Consider the following 17,956-nt stretch of genomic DNA (forward strand, 5'->3'; position numbering starts at 1 on the left):
CATCCATGTCCGAGGCAGGATTCGAACCTGCGACCGCAACAACAGCGCGGTTCCGGGGTTAAGCGCCTACAACAGTTCGGCCACAGCGGCCGGCCCAAGAACACGTAGATCACAGAAGTTTACCCACCACACTTGGTTAGTTAAGATCTGCCCGTATTAACTGTAGTTAGGTGTGTTGCATACCTATCGGGCGTTAACTTATTTCGATCGTTTTCTTGACTTGCCATTGATGTCTTACTAGATTCACCCAGAAACTGGAAGCGGTGAACGGCGAACCATCTAAACACTAAGTAAACATATATAAAGGGCCGGGTGGCCTACGGAACATATTTTTCTGCTTAGTCATCCTCCTGCCTTTTACCTAAGCGTAAACATTATTAACAACAAAACTGAAACTGTCGATGTTTGATTCAGGTTTTATTCGAAAATAGTAGATTTCTACCGCGAAACAGAGGAATGTTGTGAAAAAGCCGTGACACAAATACAAATCAAGCATGACTTGAATGCTTGGCCGAACTTGTATAAAACACGCTCCTCTTTATCACAAATAACTTTCGCACTTATCAGTAATAACAGGAAAACCTTGCTTCGATTTTGACAAAGAACGCTCCATTCACAAAAAAAACAATAACAATTAAACAGATTATGTTTGTGCATGTAAAATGCACTTGTATCAATAGTAATTGCTTTGGTTCCGCAAAAACGCAGAAATTACGCGATCGACTAACTTTTCGTGCTTATGAAACGCAATTTATATTTTGTAAGGATGTAAAATACACAATTAACTATAACTTTTTCCAGTTCATTCCGCGTTTGGTACAGCAACTAGTACGTGAAGAAGTAAGCAGTCTTGACCGCAGTGTTAAAATTTTTTCTTTCCCAGTAACGTATTTCATCTTGATTTAGGCATCTTCACATTGACTGGTCTTTGGTACCGATTGGAACATGGGATGCCGCTCATAAAATATCCCAGTAAGTAAACGCCTCTTGTGAAAGCTTTAAAAATGCTGGGCGGTGTTCTTACTATGGCATGCGGCGCAGTACAATGCAAACCAAACGAAATGCGGCCGACAGTAAATCTTTACTTCATAAACATGTCGGAGGTGTAGTGCATGTTCCGGCTGGACAATGCTATCAGCTCTACACCTAACGTTACCTCTTTCTACGTTATTTATCAAATGTACCAAAACTATCGAACCGTTGTTTTAGTAGAGCACAACTCTAGTACCACCACATTTCTTTCGTCCTTAAGTGTTCGGCACCATTGTAGTAGTCAAGCAATATGATTATACAATAGATTCAGCACTACCTACTGGTTTTTTCATCCTTTTGCTATCAGTCTTATTTTGAAGACGGTGACTGGCAAGGCCGTAATTTCTTATTGAAATAGTGAGCGAATGTGTTGGAAAATAAATTGTTTTCAAAATACTCATTTCAACATATACTAACGTGTCCAGTATGACTGGAATGACGCCATTTCCAGAGACTAAGGAATTTAATAGAGAGAATTTAATAGACAGTAGGAGACGGCTTACAATAATCACATGGACCTTTCAGTATTAGCTTCCCTTTCTTTGCGTTTGTCGTGCTTCCAATTGCATTTTATTGCTTTTCTTCCGAGTTAACTGTCACACTCATTTCCGAGATTGACTAGTCATGAGTCTTGTCCCTCGTTGGCAGCAGAGGAATATGAAACTAACAGCCTTCTACACCATAGCCGGCCGGAGTGGCCGTGCGGTTCTAGGCGCTTCAGTATGGAACCGAGCGACCGCTACGGTCGCAGGTTCGAATCCTGCCTCGGGCATGGATGTGTGTGATGTCCTTAGGTTAGTTAGGTTTAATTAGTTCTAAGACCTAGGCGACTCATGACCTCAGAAGTTAAGTCGCATAGTGCTCAGAGCCATTTGAACCTTCATCACCATACAGTAATATTACAGCCAACTCCCTTTGTCTGGATCTTCCTCCTTTCTTTGTCATTCAGATTTCTCCCATTCCGCTTACGCATTACCCCAACGACAGTCACCGAAGAAATATAACGGTTACGACGCGTCAGAGCCCTTTTCATTTACGCTAGCGTACCAAAGCTACACGCGTGCAAATCAACGCGGAGGCGGGCATTTTCATATTCCCAGCGTCCCCATACGCGCACGCATTCTGCGGCGGGCTTTTGGCAGTACGTTACGTTCGCTTGGAGGTAATTTGGCAGCCCGCGGTACGGAAGCAAATTGCCGGCCGGAGATGCCGCACTCACGCGGGCCGCTCCCACCCCATCCACCGGCGAGGCGTGGCCGTTTTGTGCTCATCAGCACCGCCGGGTAAAAGAGCCGCAGCCGGGCGCGGACAGCCCTAAATGCAGCGCCAGCCGGCAGTGGAAACTCGGCGTCCGCTCTGTTGTACGAATAGGCTACGTCCTGGGCCACCTGGTCTTTCCATCCGATATCTGCCTCACGTACCTGCCAGCGGTATGGAGCAAGAGATGTGTCAGCAGACCAGTTTTTTCACCATCCGACGGTTCAATTTAATGTTTATAAACCCTGTAATATCTATGGCTAATTAGCCTGGTGCAAGCTGTAACTGTGTCCTGTATTGCATAGCGTACTGCGTCGTGGCGCGGGAGAAGGCGTCATTGCTCAAATGGTTCAAATGGCTCTGTGCACTAAACATCTGAGGTCATCAGTCCCCTAGAACTTAGAACTACTTAAACCTAACTAACCTAATGACATCACACACATCCATGCCCGAGGCAGGATTCGAACCTGCAACTGTAGCAGTCGCGCGGTTCCGGACTGAAGCGCCTAGAACCGCTCGGCCATCCCGGCAGGCGCGTCATTGCTCATGTGAAGACTATTTTCTCACCTCTCAATGGTTGGTCATATCGTGGCCTTTTGTGGTAACGCTCGCTTTCCTGGCCTCGGATTGGCCACAAATAAGAGACTGACACTCCACAGTTCATAGGCGTCAGTCACCGATAGTTTCATTTAATGAAGAGTCACTGAGAGGACCGACTGTCGTGGTCGAGCGGTTCTAGGGGTTTCAGTCCGAAACCGCGCGACCGCTATGGTCGCAGGTTCGAATCCTGACTCGGGCATGGATGTATGTGATATCCTTAGGTTAGTTAGGTTTAAGTAGTTCTAAGTTTAGGGGACCGATGACCTTGCTTGAAGCCATTTGAACCATTTTGATCACCTCGAATGAGGGTATCCGCACGTTCCAACATTGCACGATGTCCCACAACAAATTCTGCATTTTTTCAACCGAAGTTAGCCGAGAAAAAAATGAGTTCCATTACTAATTGAACTACCGGCGATGTAATATATTTCATTCAGCATGATCTGACAGTGAGAAGCCTCCTCAGGAAGAAATGGTTCAAATGGCTCTGAGCACTATGGTCATCAGTCCCCTAGAACTGAGAACTACTGAAACCTAACTAACCTAAGGACATCACACAACACGCAGTCATCACGAAGCAGTGAAAATCCCTGACCCCGCCGGGAATCAAACCCGGGAACCCGGGTGCGGGAAGCGAGAACGCTACCGCGCGACCACGAACTGCGGACTGGAAGAAATGCCTGAGAGTCTAATAAACCCATAGGCTGGAAGTGGGATAAAGGGGTTTGAAGTTGGGAACATTTGATAGAACAATAAACTGGTAGCCAAGATCGCAGGAATTCTTTGTATTCCATGATTACCGGTTTCGGCGAAACTGAAGCCGCCATCATCGGATATTTAAGTGCCATAGTGCTTCGACCCATTTGAGTCATCTCTCTATATCCTGATCCCGCTCCAGCTACTGCCCGATCTGGGTGCTGACGAGTCCTCTCCATTTGGCTCGGTCCTCCCACCACTTTTCTTCCTCCTCTTGCTGACAGGTCATACCTCTCCTTTCCACAGATATTCTCACTCCCGTTTTCCACCGTCTTCTTGGGGGCCCTCTAGGTCTTTTTCCATCCATCTTTAGTTCTTCCATAATTCTGGGGAGTCTCTGCCCACACATCCTCTTAAAATGCCTGTACCATTTTAATCTCTTTTCTTTCAATTTCTTCTCTCATACTTTCTTGTTTAAGGTCCTTTCTGATATCTACGTTCCTTACTCTGTCCATTCTTGTTTTTCCCTTAACTGCTCTGAGAAATTTCATTTCCCCTGCTTGCAGTCTGCTCGAGTCCCTTTCTGTCTTTGTCCATGTTTCTCCTCCATAGGTGACAATAGGGAAGTAATAACTCTTATATATTAGGAGTTTTACTTTTTCTGAAAGTTGCTTATTCCAGACCAGTTGTTTTATTGTTTGGTAGAAATTTCCTCCCTTCTGTAACCTCCTATTAATTTCGTTGGTTATTCTTCCATCACTAGATATTTCACTCCGTAAATAAGCGAAACTGCCTACCACTCTGAGGGGTTCTACGTTCAAAGTAGTATTTCCGTTGATCCCTTTGTCTCTTCCAAATACCGTTACTTCACTCTTATCTTCATTCATTTTTAATCCATACCTTTTCATTATTTCCTCCCATGCATCAAGTTGTAATTGTACATCTTCCTCTGCCTCTGACTGTGGCACCATACACAATCATTAACCCGGGTCGAGGGAGGTAGGGTCTCCTTCCCTATTCCACCACTGGGATAATTCCTGTCTGGCGCGTCCACGCCGTTTGGGTGGGCATCCTACACTTCAGTGGTCCGGAGTGATAGGATGGCTGAGTTCAGGTAGGGACCAATTCCCGTGGGGTATAACACGGAACCCATACCCAGGCTTATGGGTGAAGACCTTAATGGCAGCAACGGCGGAGAAGGAAGACTTCGGAACGGCGAAGCTGGCAGATGAGGCAACCCTCCTTTCTGGGGATTAAATGAGAAGGGAACCGTCGGCCGTTGTGGCCGAGCGGTCCTAGGCGCTTCAGTCTGGAACCGCGTGACTGCTGCTGTCAGAAGTTCGAATCCTGCCTCGGGCATGGATGTGTGTGATGTCCTTAGGTTAGTTAGGTTTAGGTAGTTCTAAGTTCTAGGCGACTGATGACCTCAGGTGTTAAGTCCCATAGTGCTCAGAGCCATTTGAACCGCTTCAGAAGGCAACCACTGCCTTGTGGTGGACGAGAAACTCCAAAAGTCTAAGGGAGATAACCCCAACAGAAAATCCTTTCTTGCGTTAGGCCTAGCAAGCCGCTAGGAAAGTCTTCATATTTTGCTTTCAAAGCACAGACTCCTTATCATGTATATTTATAGTACAGTGTTACTCATCTTTAGTTGGACGAGGGGCGTTCAATAAGAAATGCAACACACTTTTTTTCTGAAAGAATGTTGGTTTTATTCGGGACTCCAATACACCATATTATTCCCACTCTTTTTTTCAATACAAACTCTGTTCGGTACGACGGCCTTAGGTCACCTTACTGAGAGGGCCTGTACGTCCATAGTACTATTGATCGGCCTCGGAGCCAATATCTTGATGCATCAGTAACCTACAATCATCCATGCACTGCTTCCCGTGGAGTGTATTCTTCATTGGACCAACAGATGGCAATTGGAAGGTGAGAGATCCGGGCTGTAGGGTGGATCAGAACAGTCCAGTGCAGTTTTGTGACCTATTATCTGATGTGCAGACATGTTTGAGGCCTTGCATTGCCGTGGAAACTGAGAAGTTCGTTTTCATTTTAGTGACAGCGAACTCGGTGAGGCCGTTTTTTCAATTTTCTTAGGGTAGCACAGTACACATCCGAGTTGATCGTCGCACCATCAGGGAGGACACTGAACATAATAACCCCCTTCGGAATCCAACAAGACCGTTGCCGTGACTTTAACGCCTGAGTGTGCAGCTTTCAACATTTTCTTCGGAGGACAGGTAGTGTGGCGCCACTTCATGGATTGCCGTTTACTAATCGGTTGCAAGCGATGAACCGATGTTTCATCGGTGGTGACGATGATCGACAGAATTTTTCACGAACAGCCTCGTAACGTAATTCCTCACTGATGGACCTTCGTTGCTCTTTATCGTCTTCGGGATACCAGCGGACACACACCTTTGATTACCACTAGTGGTGGACCAGTATGTCAGCACTGCCAACAGAGACATCCAGTTGAGCAGCGAGGTGTCTGTGATCCGCTGATCACCTCAAATTAGAGTGTCCGCACTTTCTGACATTGCAGGAGTCACAGCTATATGCAGCCGGTCGGCACAAGGGAGATCGGATAGGTTTGCGAGACCTTGTTGTGGTGGTGACAGATACCTCGCCCAACGACTCACCTTGCTTTTGTTTCACTGCCAGGTCTCCGTATACATTCTGCAACCGCCTATGAATATCTGCAGTGCTCTGGTTTTCCGCCTAAAGAAACTCCTGTACGTTCACGTTCTTGAGCTGTTGGAAACTCTAACACTGCAAATTCACGGGACTGGCCTCATTTTTTCCGTGACTGCAGACCGTATGGGGGTCGTACCGGCAAAGATCTCAGGGTTCTGTAAGTTGCACACATCTGGCGTCTTGACTCCCGAGTAGATTTTCCCAGCGCAGTGACAGCCGAGGCGGCGGATCTTAATCGAGACACACAGGTATAAATATCGAAATAATGCAGTAAAAATAAGAGAGGGACATTTTTAATAATCCCCTCGCTGAAGTGGATTACTACTGTAGGTGACTCGGATGCTCAGCCGTAAGCGGACTGTGCAGTGATGTAGTCAAAGGTTCACAAGGGATGCCAGTGATTTTATTCGAAAGGTTTGGTTTGGGTGAAATGAAGGGGAAAAAAACTACAATCACACAGTCACGCGCTCACAACGATCGATGATCTATTATCCACACGCAAAATAATACAGGAATAGTTTTGACGTACAGTGAGCAGTAGAAGTCTGTGGCCCTCCTGGATATCCGAGTGCGTTACTGCACCGTCTTATAGATTCGTGGAGGTAAGAATGCCCCACATCGAACCCGCCTCTTGGATAAACGAAGAGGGCTGGTGAGCCGCTCAGCTTGGATGTGGTTCTCAGGCGGTTTCCCACATCGGGCTATGTAAATACTGGACTGGTGCCCACGTTTCGCTTCTGATACGCGCCACGCAAACATTTTCGAAACGTTCTCACGCTTCAATAACAGATTTACTCTTGACGCGAGACGGATGGGAAACGGATTCTGTCCTGGTCGGAGTGTTGGCGTCACGGAGGGTACCCGGCGACACTAAGTTTTACTAAACCCCATATAGCAGGTCCGATGCCGTAGAGAAACGGCAACAGGCAAGGAAGAAGAAGGACCAGAAGAAGAAACCAGTAAATAACGTTGCTAATAAGTAATCAGTGTGCATTGCTCGCAGAGTCGCGTCAACACTTAACCACAGCGTTGCCAGGAACGTGAATAGCTCGCAACTAATGCCAGCAGAGATCACTTTCCGCGGCTTTCTCCTTGACAACGCGGCAACGGACGAACTGATTCGGGTCGCTCACATATTTTCCTGTTTTAAAGATTTTATAGTCAAGTGCAACTTAATGAGGCCACTCACGGGAGACTTTTTACTCTCCTGCAGATTCTTATTTGTCGTCTTGTTTAATCAATGAAAAGCTCTGAGGCTATAGACTTGGTGCGCAAGCCCCACTTCAACAGCCAGTCAGGACTTTAAACACTCCTCTGGTTACACGTCAGATAAAAGCAGGAGCTCAGCAAACCTCAATGTCGTGTGCAAACAGACACGTGGCAGCTTTCCTTGATCGCGAACACTCGTCAATACTTTTGTGTGGCGTGTGCTGCCTGCTGTAACACTAAAACACTTTGGATGACAAGAAAGTAATCACGGCTTCAGGAGTAGAAATGTTACACCAACCTGTTGAAGAAAGTCCTGAAAACTGTCAGTCATATTATATTAAATGTGCTACACTATATTCTGAATCGTAAATGTACCTCTGAATAATTTAAAAAAATGGTTCAAATGGCTCTGAGCACTATGGGACTTAACATCTATGGTCATCAGTCCCCTAGAACTTAGAACTACTTAAACCTAACTAACCTAGGGACAGCGCACAACACCCAGTCATCACGAGGCAGAGAAAATCCCTGACCCCGCCGGGAATCGAACCCGCTCTGAATAATTAAATGAGCTGTCAATATAAGTAACACCTTCCACCTTCTTTATTTGTGTTAATCAAATACTGCATAATTTATTATCATAGAAAAATTGTACACCTTTATCTGTTCAGTTCATTTGACGATCTCTCCATTTTCCAGGAGCCGTGCAAACATGATCTGGTGACGCCGTTTCAAAGTAAAAACAAATGTTACAATGTGAAAGGAAGGTACAGGTATGGCCTGGTTTACATCGAACCTGGGGAAACACCTACCACAAAAATGTTACAATACATTGTAACTTTCCCGGCATACTTATGGTTCAATTATGAACATCTGAGAAATTACTGTGCGAACAATTATCATTACCAACATAAATAGTAGCCGTGAATAATAATCATCAGCATTAATAATAATAATAATATAATAATAGTAATAACAACAATGGTAAAGAGAATCAAGAATAACAGTAATATTGATTAGTTTAATACACCAGATGCTTTGTTTGCAGGCAACCACTACACTAAGGACTATCGGGAATAATTTATTAACAGATAGAAATTTTTTTCTGTACAGCCAGTAAGTCCGTACCTCCTCTCGTGGACTCTGTGCCGGCTCGAACCATACCCTCTGCAGACAAAGACGATTTGCCCGGCAAAGTATGATGACAGAGGAAGCTTTCCTGCCCCACATCTGAGGTGACCAATGAGAAGCGTGGGAAGAGAATCACGTGCTGCCCACAGAGGTGCGTCCAAAAACGTCCGTAGAGAAGCGTCTCTCTCTCTCTCTCTCTCTCTCTCTCTCTCTCTAAACCCGTTGTTCTACTTTTGACAACTTCTGGACGTCCACACAACCTGACCAAAACACCTGGCATCAGGTACAGTTTATTATCTTTACAAAAGAAAGGAAAGATGACAGAAGAGAAGACAGAAAGACAGAAATGACAGTGACATTCGCTCTTAAGAGAGAATAGACTTTAGAGAACTCTGTAAAGTGACGGCAGATGGTGTGTTGGTGAGAGTGAGCAGCAGTCAAGTACACTCCTGGAAATTGAAATTAGAACACCGTGAATTCATTGTCCCAGGAAGGGGAAACTTTATTGACACATTCCTGGGGTCAGATACATCACATGATCACACTGACAGAACCTCAGGCACATAGACACAGGCAACAGAGCATGCACAATGTCGGCACTAGTACAGTGTATATCCACCTTTCGCAGCAATGCAGGCTGCTATTCTCCCATGGAGACGATCGTAGAGATGCTGGATGTAGTCCTGTGGAACGGCTTGCCATGCCATTTCCACCTGGCGCCTCAGTTGGACCAGCGTTCGTGCTGGACGTGCAGACCGCGTGAGACGACGCTTCATCCAGTCCCAAACATGCTCAATGGGGGACAGATCCGGAGATCTTGCTGGCCAGGGTAGTTGACTTACACCTTCTAGAGCACGTTGGGTGGCACGGGATACATGCGGACGTGCATTGTCCTGTTGGAACAGCAAGTTCCCTTGCCGGTCTAGGAATGGTAGAACGATGGGTTCGATGACGGTTTGGATGTACCGTGCACTATTCAGTGTCCCCTCGACGATCACCAGTGGTGTACGGCCAGTGTAGGAGATCGCTCCCCACACCATGATGCCGGGTGTTGGCCCTGTGTGCCTCGGTCGTATGCAGTCCTGATTGTGGCGCTCACCTGCACGGCGCCAAACACGCATACGACCATCATTGGCACCAAGGCAGAAGCGACTCTCATCGCTGAAGACGACACGTCTCCATTCGTCCCTCCATTCACGCCTGTCGCGACACCACTGGAGGCGGGCTGCACGATGTTGGGGCGTGAGCGGAAGACGGCCTAACGGTGTGCGGGACCGTAGCCCAGCTTCATGGAGACGGTTGCGAATGGTCCTCGCCGATACCCCAGGAGCAACAGTGTCCCTAATTTGCTGGGAAGTGGCGGTGCGGTCCCCTACGGCACTGCGTAGGATCCTACGGTCTTGGCGTGCATCCGTGCGTCGCTGCGGTCCGGTCCCAGGTCGACGGGCACGTGTACCTTCCGCCGACCACTGGCGACAACATCGATGTACTGTGGAGACCTCACGCCCCACGTGTTGAGCAATTCGGCGGTACGTCCACCCGGCCTCCCGCATGCCCACTATACGCCCTCGCTCAAAGTCCGTCAACTGCACATACGGTTCACGTCCACGCTGTCGCGGCATGCTACCAGTGTTAAAGACTGCGATGGAGCTCCGTATGCCACGGCAAACTGGCTGACACTGACGGCGGCGGCGCACAAATGCTGCGCAGCTAGCGCCATTCGACGGCCAACACCGCGGTTCCTGGTGTGTCCGCTGTGCCGTGCGTGTGATCATTGCTTGTACAGCCCTCTCGCAGTGTCCGGAGCAAGTATGGTGGGTCTGACACACCGGTGTCAATGTGTTCTTTTTTCCATTTCCAGGAGTGTATATCAAAGAGATATCTATTGCAATTGACTGTGGACCATTAGTTGTCTTTTAAAGTTTGAAAAAAATTTAATTTATCCTATATTTCGAGGAATGCCGCTCCAAAGTTTAGTTCCTGAAGCAGAAAATGCTATTAGCAGATGTCTGTCTTCTGTTGCGGTACAGGGACGTTTTGACTTTGTTGATAACGGGTATTACCGCTCTGCTGTTCAGATAATAATGCAAGGGTTGAAGATACGAGGGGTGTTTTTCCTCCCCAAGGCCTGATCGATCGCGAAATTAACACTGCAGTAAATATCTGATAAAGCTTTGCACGTACGTGTTGAGGCGCGTATCTAGTATGCCCGTCGATTGCGTCACGTCGCACTTGTCAGTTCTGAGTACAGTAATGTCCGACCAAGTGTGAAGTGCTTGCTGTTATTCGATTTCTTCATGTTGAGGGGCGCAATGCGGCCGAAATTCATCGGCGAATGAGTAATGTGTGCGATAAAAGTTGTCATGAGTTACAACAATGTGAGGTAATGGCGAAGGAATTTCGAAGTAGTACTTACATATGTCATAATGCAAGCGGTCAGGGAAGGAAGCCAGTGTCAAACCGATGATCTTGTTCAGGGAACGGATCAGGCGATTCGAGAAAATCGTCTGTTCAAAATTTCATTGTTGAGTGATTGTTCCCTGAATTACAATGTGAATTTTGTGTACCATCAGGAGAGGGAGAATTCAATACCGTTAGCTCTATGCGAGATGAGTCCCCAAGATGCCATCCGATCTTCAAAAAACACAACGAATTGGCGCCGCTTTAACATTTTTCCAGCGCTACCATGACGGAGAAGATTTTTTGCACAAAATTGTAACAGGGGTTAAGACATGGCTCCATTTTCAAAATGAAGAAAACAGAGAGCAATCCAAGAAGTGGATGCATTCCCATTCGCCGGGTAAACCAAAGAATGGAATAGAGACAAGTCTTACAGATCTTGATGTTCGCACATCGTTTTACTCTCGGCATTTTCCTGTTTCCCCGACTGCCCTAATCTTGTGGGCACTGGTGTGACCTCGCTGCGAGCTCGGGCTAATGTATCGGGCAAACGAAGCACTTTGCACGGCGCCCAAGAGGCCGGCCGGCCTCCTAGGGGCCCGTCTTTAGGACAGAGAAGGCCCGTCGCCATGGAGTGGCAATTACGGCTCGGCCATTCAACGCCCTGAAAGCAGGCACCCCGCACAACACGGGACGTCGCTCGGCGTCCGAGCATGCGCAGTTTTACGCTCGGGGAACCGCGGCGGGCACGGCCGGCGTAATTTCGCCCTGCATTTGCTCCTCAAGGGCCAGTTAGGCCGTAATTACTTATGTGTCGCGTCAGGGGGAGGGCGTGATGAATGGCCCACCCACGCAGTTGCCGTCCTGCGCTGTCTGCGTAGACGGCCGGCAGCGCGGCATTCTTCGCGGGCTCTGTCACGCACCGTAATGCACCGAGTGTGTCGTCCGTGTTAGAAGATCCGGGTATAAAGCTGAACGGACAGATACCTGCAAGCGGTGAATGATACATAGCGCCTCGGAGCACTACTTCAACGCATTACAATCGTACTCTTCGAGTTAAACTGGTTGAACATGTAAGTTTCCATCCCTTCTGCTACATATCACAAATTTATTTAAAAGCAATAGAAGATTGTTTCTTTGGGAGTGAAAAATTCATGAATATAGATGGTGTCCCTCCTATGAGTCGTCAGGCAGATACTTACTATTTAGTTATTGCAGTCTGTAGTTGGAGTCAGCCCAGACAAATACTGCTCGCCACGTTTATAATGCGACGCCCAGTGTCTTCGTAAAACATCGATATGTTTTCCGCTGCAACCAAAATGAGCTATCAATCAGAAGTTTATGTGCTCATGTTATAGACCAGTCCCGAATTAGTCGTGTGCAATATTCGTTTTAGGGATACATATTAACAGGAGCAGTAAAACAGGAACAATATCCAGTACTCCAGCCAAAGAACAGTCCTGCTCCGCGCTGACTGCTAGCAACATAGAAGAGCGCTGCTCAGTCAGTGCTGCAGTACTGGCTATCCTTCATGTTTTAGTTTCCCTGTTAATACATGTCGATAAAACGAATATCGCAGCAGACCAACCTGGGACCGCTCTATCGAATAGGTACGGAAAATGACCATAAAGTGCTCATTTTGTTTGTAACGGGGAACTAACGGACGCTTTCCGTAGACACTCGCCGTCGCATGACAAAGGTCACGAGCAGTATTTGTTTCGGGTGGCTCCAGCCACACACTAGGGACACGAAATTACAAATATCTGCCGAAATACCAGAACAAATGTGTCCAATATCTCTTAGGAGAAGTACCCCGTAGATATGTATATCAACACCGATGAGCGAAAACATTATGATCACTGCCCACTGAGATGTTGGATGCCATCTGGAGGCATTTCGGGCACGTGACGCGATAGCAGAAATATGTAAGCGGAGAAGACACGGACGAGGATCGCCGCAGCGAAGAAATGGGCTGCAAATGGGGAAACTCGTCGAGATAAGCGGCATTGACAAAGGGCAGATTATTATTACGCAGGGCCTGTGAACACGCATCTCGAAAAAGGCGAAGCTGGTCGAATAATCACGCGCTACCGTCATGAGCATCTAAGGAAAGAGGTAGAACAACAGTGAAACTACCACTAGGCGTTAAATGGTTGGACACCCACGACTCTTCACAGAACGGTTGGTTCGGAGGCTTGTCTGCTCCATAAAGTAGGATAGATGGTGATCTGTCGCATCTTTGCCGAAAGAGCACAATTCTGATGCACGCAGAAGTGTTTGAGAGCACTTCGTTCATCCTACATCGTACACTGTTGAACATGGACCTCCACAGCAGACCACCCCTACGTGTTCACATGTTGACCCCCCAAAGACATCAACAGTTACGATTGCAGTGGGCACGGGAACATCGGGATTCGAACGTCGATCAATGGAAACGTGTCCAGTCTTCGGATGAATCACATATTTGCTACATTAGGTCGCTGTTCATCGAGTTCAATAGCGGCTCTAAACGTGCAGCGCGTCACGGACGCAGACTATTGGGAACATTATTAAGCTACGGGAGCCATTCTCCCTCGCTTGCATGTGACCTGTGGTAATAATCAAAGACACGTTGACAGCTGCGAACCACCTGCATCCCTGCATGCTTGCCTTCCCCGACGGCGATGTCATCTTTCAACAGTATAAATGTCGTGTCTCGGAGCCAGAACCGTGCTACAGTGGTTTGAGGGGCATTATAGTGAACTAAGGTTGATGTCTCGGCTCCCTAAATCGTCTGATGTAAAACCTAAGGAACTCATCTGGGTCGCTATCGGACAACATGATCGCGTACGCAAATCATTGGGCCGTTATTTACCCGTTATCGATGGGACGTTAAACACTAATCGCCTCTTCCTCCCCCTCCTCCTCCTCCTCCTCCTCCTCCTCCTCCTTCTCCTCTACGCGAAACTGTTCACATACCAACGGCAACCAGATCACAGCACTTATGCGGACGGGGTTGCTGCACTTCTCTATGTTTCGCGTCTTACATTTTGCTCATTACAATGACAGCGTTTTGAAGACATTTGCGCAAAAACAAGGGTGACATTGCTAACAAACCGAACAAATCGTAACTGCATTACTACTTTGTAGCGAACCGCCGGAGACTTACATCAAAATACTCAGACAGTATAACTCAAAAACGTTTGAAAGTTTTTCGATGTAGTTTTGGTTTACAATGTATTGAGCAGGGGGAGGGGTGGGCCGAGAGAGAGAACAGAAGTGGCAAGATGTACTTCGTTCGGTTGGCAACTCTTTCTTAAACAAATAAGGAAAGAGACACCAAGTAAACATGTAGGTACGACAGTAATCACACACAGTTCTCGTAAGATAACTCTTCAGTTTGTGCCAGACCAGTAATGGTGTTCGGCAGCAACTAGTTTACAAAAAAGGTCATGAAAAACTACAAGAGAAAAAGATTATGATCTGAAAATGTGTCTATGTTTCATAAGCGAAGTGCTACCTCTAACCCCTGACCAGGTGTGAGGAAACGCAGATTTCGGTGGGAAAAACGAAAAGTAATAAATGATTGATGTAACAATTATGACGTCAACCGTTTTCTGATCTGAAGGTACGGTATATCAAAATAAAACTGTATTTTTTTGAGGACAAATGCATTAATGTAGAAGGTGAAATATGTCTAGGACATAAATATAGACTGCAGCAGTAAAGCCGACCGGAGTGGGCGAGCGGTTCTAGGCGCTCCAGTCTGGAACCGCGCGACCGCTACGGTCACAGGTTCAAATTCCCGTATGGATGTGTGTGATGTCCTTAGGTTAGTCAGGTTTAAGTAGTTCTAAGTTCTAGGGGACTGATGACCTCAGAAGTTAAGTCCCATAGTGCTCAAAGCCATTTGAAACATTTGAATTTGCCGCAATAAAAAGAAGTTTGAAGTTATAAAGAGAATAAGTATTCATTTGTCTGTACATTTGTACTAAAGAGGATCACAACTGGTGATTGTAACAACAAGCCTGCAAACATTGCTAAAAAGGAGTCTCCATAAGGTGTCACCGGGGAGATTTCAACGTGGGTGCAAAGAGGTGCTAGAAAGTGTTCAAATGTGTGTGAATTCCTAAGGGACCAAACTGCTGAGGACATCGGTCCCTAGACTTACACATTACTTAAAACTAACTTAAGATAACAACAACACATGCACCCATGCCAAAAGGAGAACTCGAACCTCCGGAGGGAGGGGCCGTGCAAACCGTGACATTGCGCCTCAAACCGCGCGGCCACTGAGTGCGGGTGTTAGGAAAGAACTCGAAGTCTTCTATATTAACAAACGGCAAAGCCGGTGCACGGTACATAAGCCTATTGAAGGCTGCCTATCTAACGGTTAGCAGGGGAAACAAAAATTTCAGTGTTTCATGAAAATACTGAAAAAACTAAATTTAAAATTCTGACATAATATATCCATTAAGAGGCATAATCTTACAAGAAAGGTCAAATACAACAAGATAAGCGTTACAGTTAGAAACTGAGAAACTGTGTATATACACTGAAGCACCAATGAAATTCGTATAGGCATGTGGATTCAAATACAGGGATATGTTAACAGCCAGAATACGGCGCTGCGGTCGGCAACGCCTATATAAGACCACAAGGGTCTGGCACAGTTGTTAGTTCGGTTACTGCTGATACAACGGCAGGTTATCAAGATTTAAGTGAGTTTGAACGTGGTGTTATAATCGGCGCACGAGCGGTGGGACACAGCATCTCCGAGGTAGTAATGAAGTGGGCATATTCCCGTACAACCATTTCACGAGTATACCGCGAATAGCACAAATCCGGCAAAACAAACCTCCGACGTCACTGTGGCGGAAAAATGTCATGCAAGTGCGCATCAGTTTCGTCAAACGCCACCGTGGACGTGACAATCAATCGGAAGGTCGTCACAACCTCTCTTACCCACATTTCACCCCTTCTTTTGACGCCTCTGCGATGGAGCTTAGAACCAAGCGGTTTTGAGTGGCGGAGAGAAATATTCCAGACACACCGTCGCTCAGAATTGACACGAAGAGGCCTCATGGGAAAGCACAAAGCGCGTCAATGAAACCTCTCCTTTCCCTGAGGAGTTGATTACCACAAATTTCGCAATCGAAGACGAAAGGGCGCAGCGCGCTGAATTATAAGTAGACGCGCTTGACAACCTTTGATACGGCTGATACCTTCGGACGTTACACCTCTTCTCCAAGGACACTGTGGGGCTTCACCCCACTAATCGTGATCTGGTCCCTTTGGATGTCAACGTGACCGCAATTTTTTTTCTCTTGCATACAGTCTGGAACGGCTAGTGACAGTCCTGAATCATTCGACGATATTTGAACGCGTTTCGTGGCACGAAAGGGTGCTTAACCATTTTCATCCCTCCTTTTCAGCGCTCTCGTATAGTGTGGTCGGGGAAGGCGGCGGGGGCATAGTGAATGCAGCATAAAGACGTGAGCGAATAAAACGCTCTAAGAGCTGTTCGAGATTCTGAAAAAAGTAGGGGTAAGCTATAGGGAGAGACGGGTCATATAAAATATGTACAACAACCAAGAGGGAATAATAAGAGTGGACGATCAAGAACGAAGTGCTCGTATTAAGAAGGTTGTAAGACAAGGCTGTAGCCTTTCACCCCCTACTCTTCAATCTGTACATCGAGGAAGCAATGATGGAAATAAAAGAAAGGTTCAGGAGTGGAATTAAAATACAAGGTGAAAGGATATCAATGATACGATTCGCTGATGACATTGCTATCCTGAGTGAAAGTGAAGAAGAATTAAATGATCTGCTGAACGGAATGAACAATCTAATGAGTACACTGTATGGTTTGAGAGTAAATCGGAGAAAGACGAAGGTGGTGGTGGTTAGTGTTTAACGTCCCGTCGACAACGAGGTCATTAGAGACGGAGCGCAAGCTCGGGTTAGGGAAGGATTGGGAAGGAAATCGGCCGTGCCCTTTCAAAGGAACCATCCCGGCATTTGCCTGAAACGATTTAGGGAAATCACGGAAAACCTAAATCAGGATGGCTGGAGACGGGATTGAACCGTCGTCCTCCCGAATGCGAGTCCAGTGTGCTAACCACTGCGCCACCTCGCTCGGTAAAGACGAAGGTAATGAGAAGTAGTAGAAATGAGAACAGCGAGAAACTTAACATCAGGATTGATGGTCACGAAGTCAGTGAAGTTAAGGAATTCTGCTACCTAGGCAGTAACATAACCAATGACGGACGGAGCAAGAAGGACATCAAAAGCAGACTGGCAAAAAAGGCATTTCTGGCCAACAGAAGTCTACTAATATCAAATACCGGCCTTAATTTGAGGAAGAAATTTCTGAGGATGTACGTCTGGAGTACAGCATTGTATGGTAGTGAAACATGGACTGTGGGAAAACCGGAACAGAAGAGAATCGAAGCATTTGAGATGTGGTGCTATAGACGAATGTTGAAAATTAGGTGGACTGATAAGGTAAGGAATGAGAAGGCTCTATGCAGAATCGGAGAGGAAAGGAATATGTGGAAAACACTCATAAGGAGAAGGGACAGGATGATAGGACATCTGCTAAGACATGAGGGAATGACTTCAATGGTACTAGAGGGAGCTGTAGAGGGCAAAAACTGTAGAGGAAGACAGAGATTGGGATACGTCAAGCAAATAATTAAGGACGTAGATTGCAAGTGCTACTCTGAGATGAAGAGGTTAGCACAGGAAAGGAATTCGTGGCGGGCCGCATCAAACCAGTCAGTAGACTGATGACCAAAAAAAAAAGAACCGTCCCAGTTCGGCAACAACCTGCGTGCCACCAACACCCACTAGTAGCGCACGTTAGAAAGTACCTGTCAGAGACTGCGACACTCAATCTGCTTTGCGTCTGCTCTAGCGCCTGAAGGCTGGCACAAACGGCCTGAGA

The sequence above is a fragment of the Schistocerca americana genome, chromosome 3 (assembly GCF_021461395.2).
Source record: "Schistocerca americana isolate TAMUIC-IGC-003095 chromosome 3, iqSchAmer2.1, whole genome shotgun sequence".
Taxonomy (NCBI): domain Eukaryota; kingdom Metazoa; phylum Arthropoda; class Insecta; order Orthoptera; family Acrididae; genus Schistocerca; species Schistocerca americana.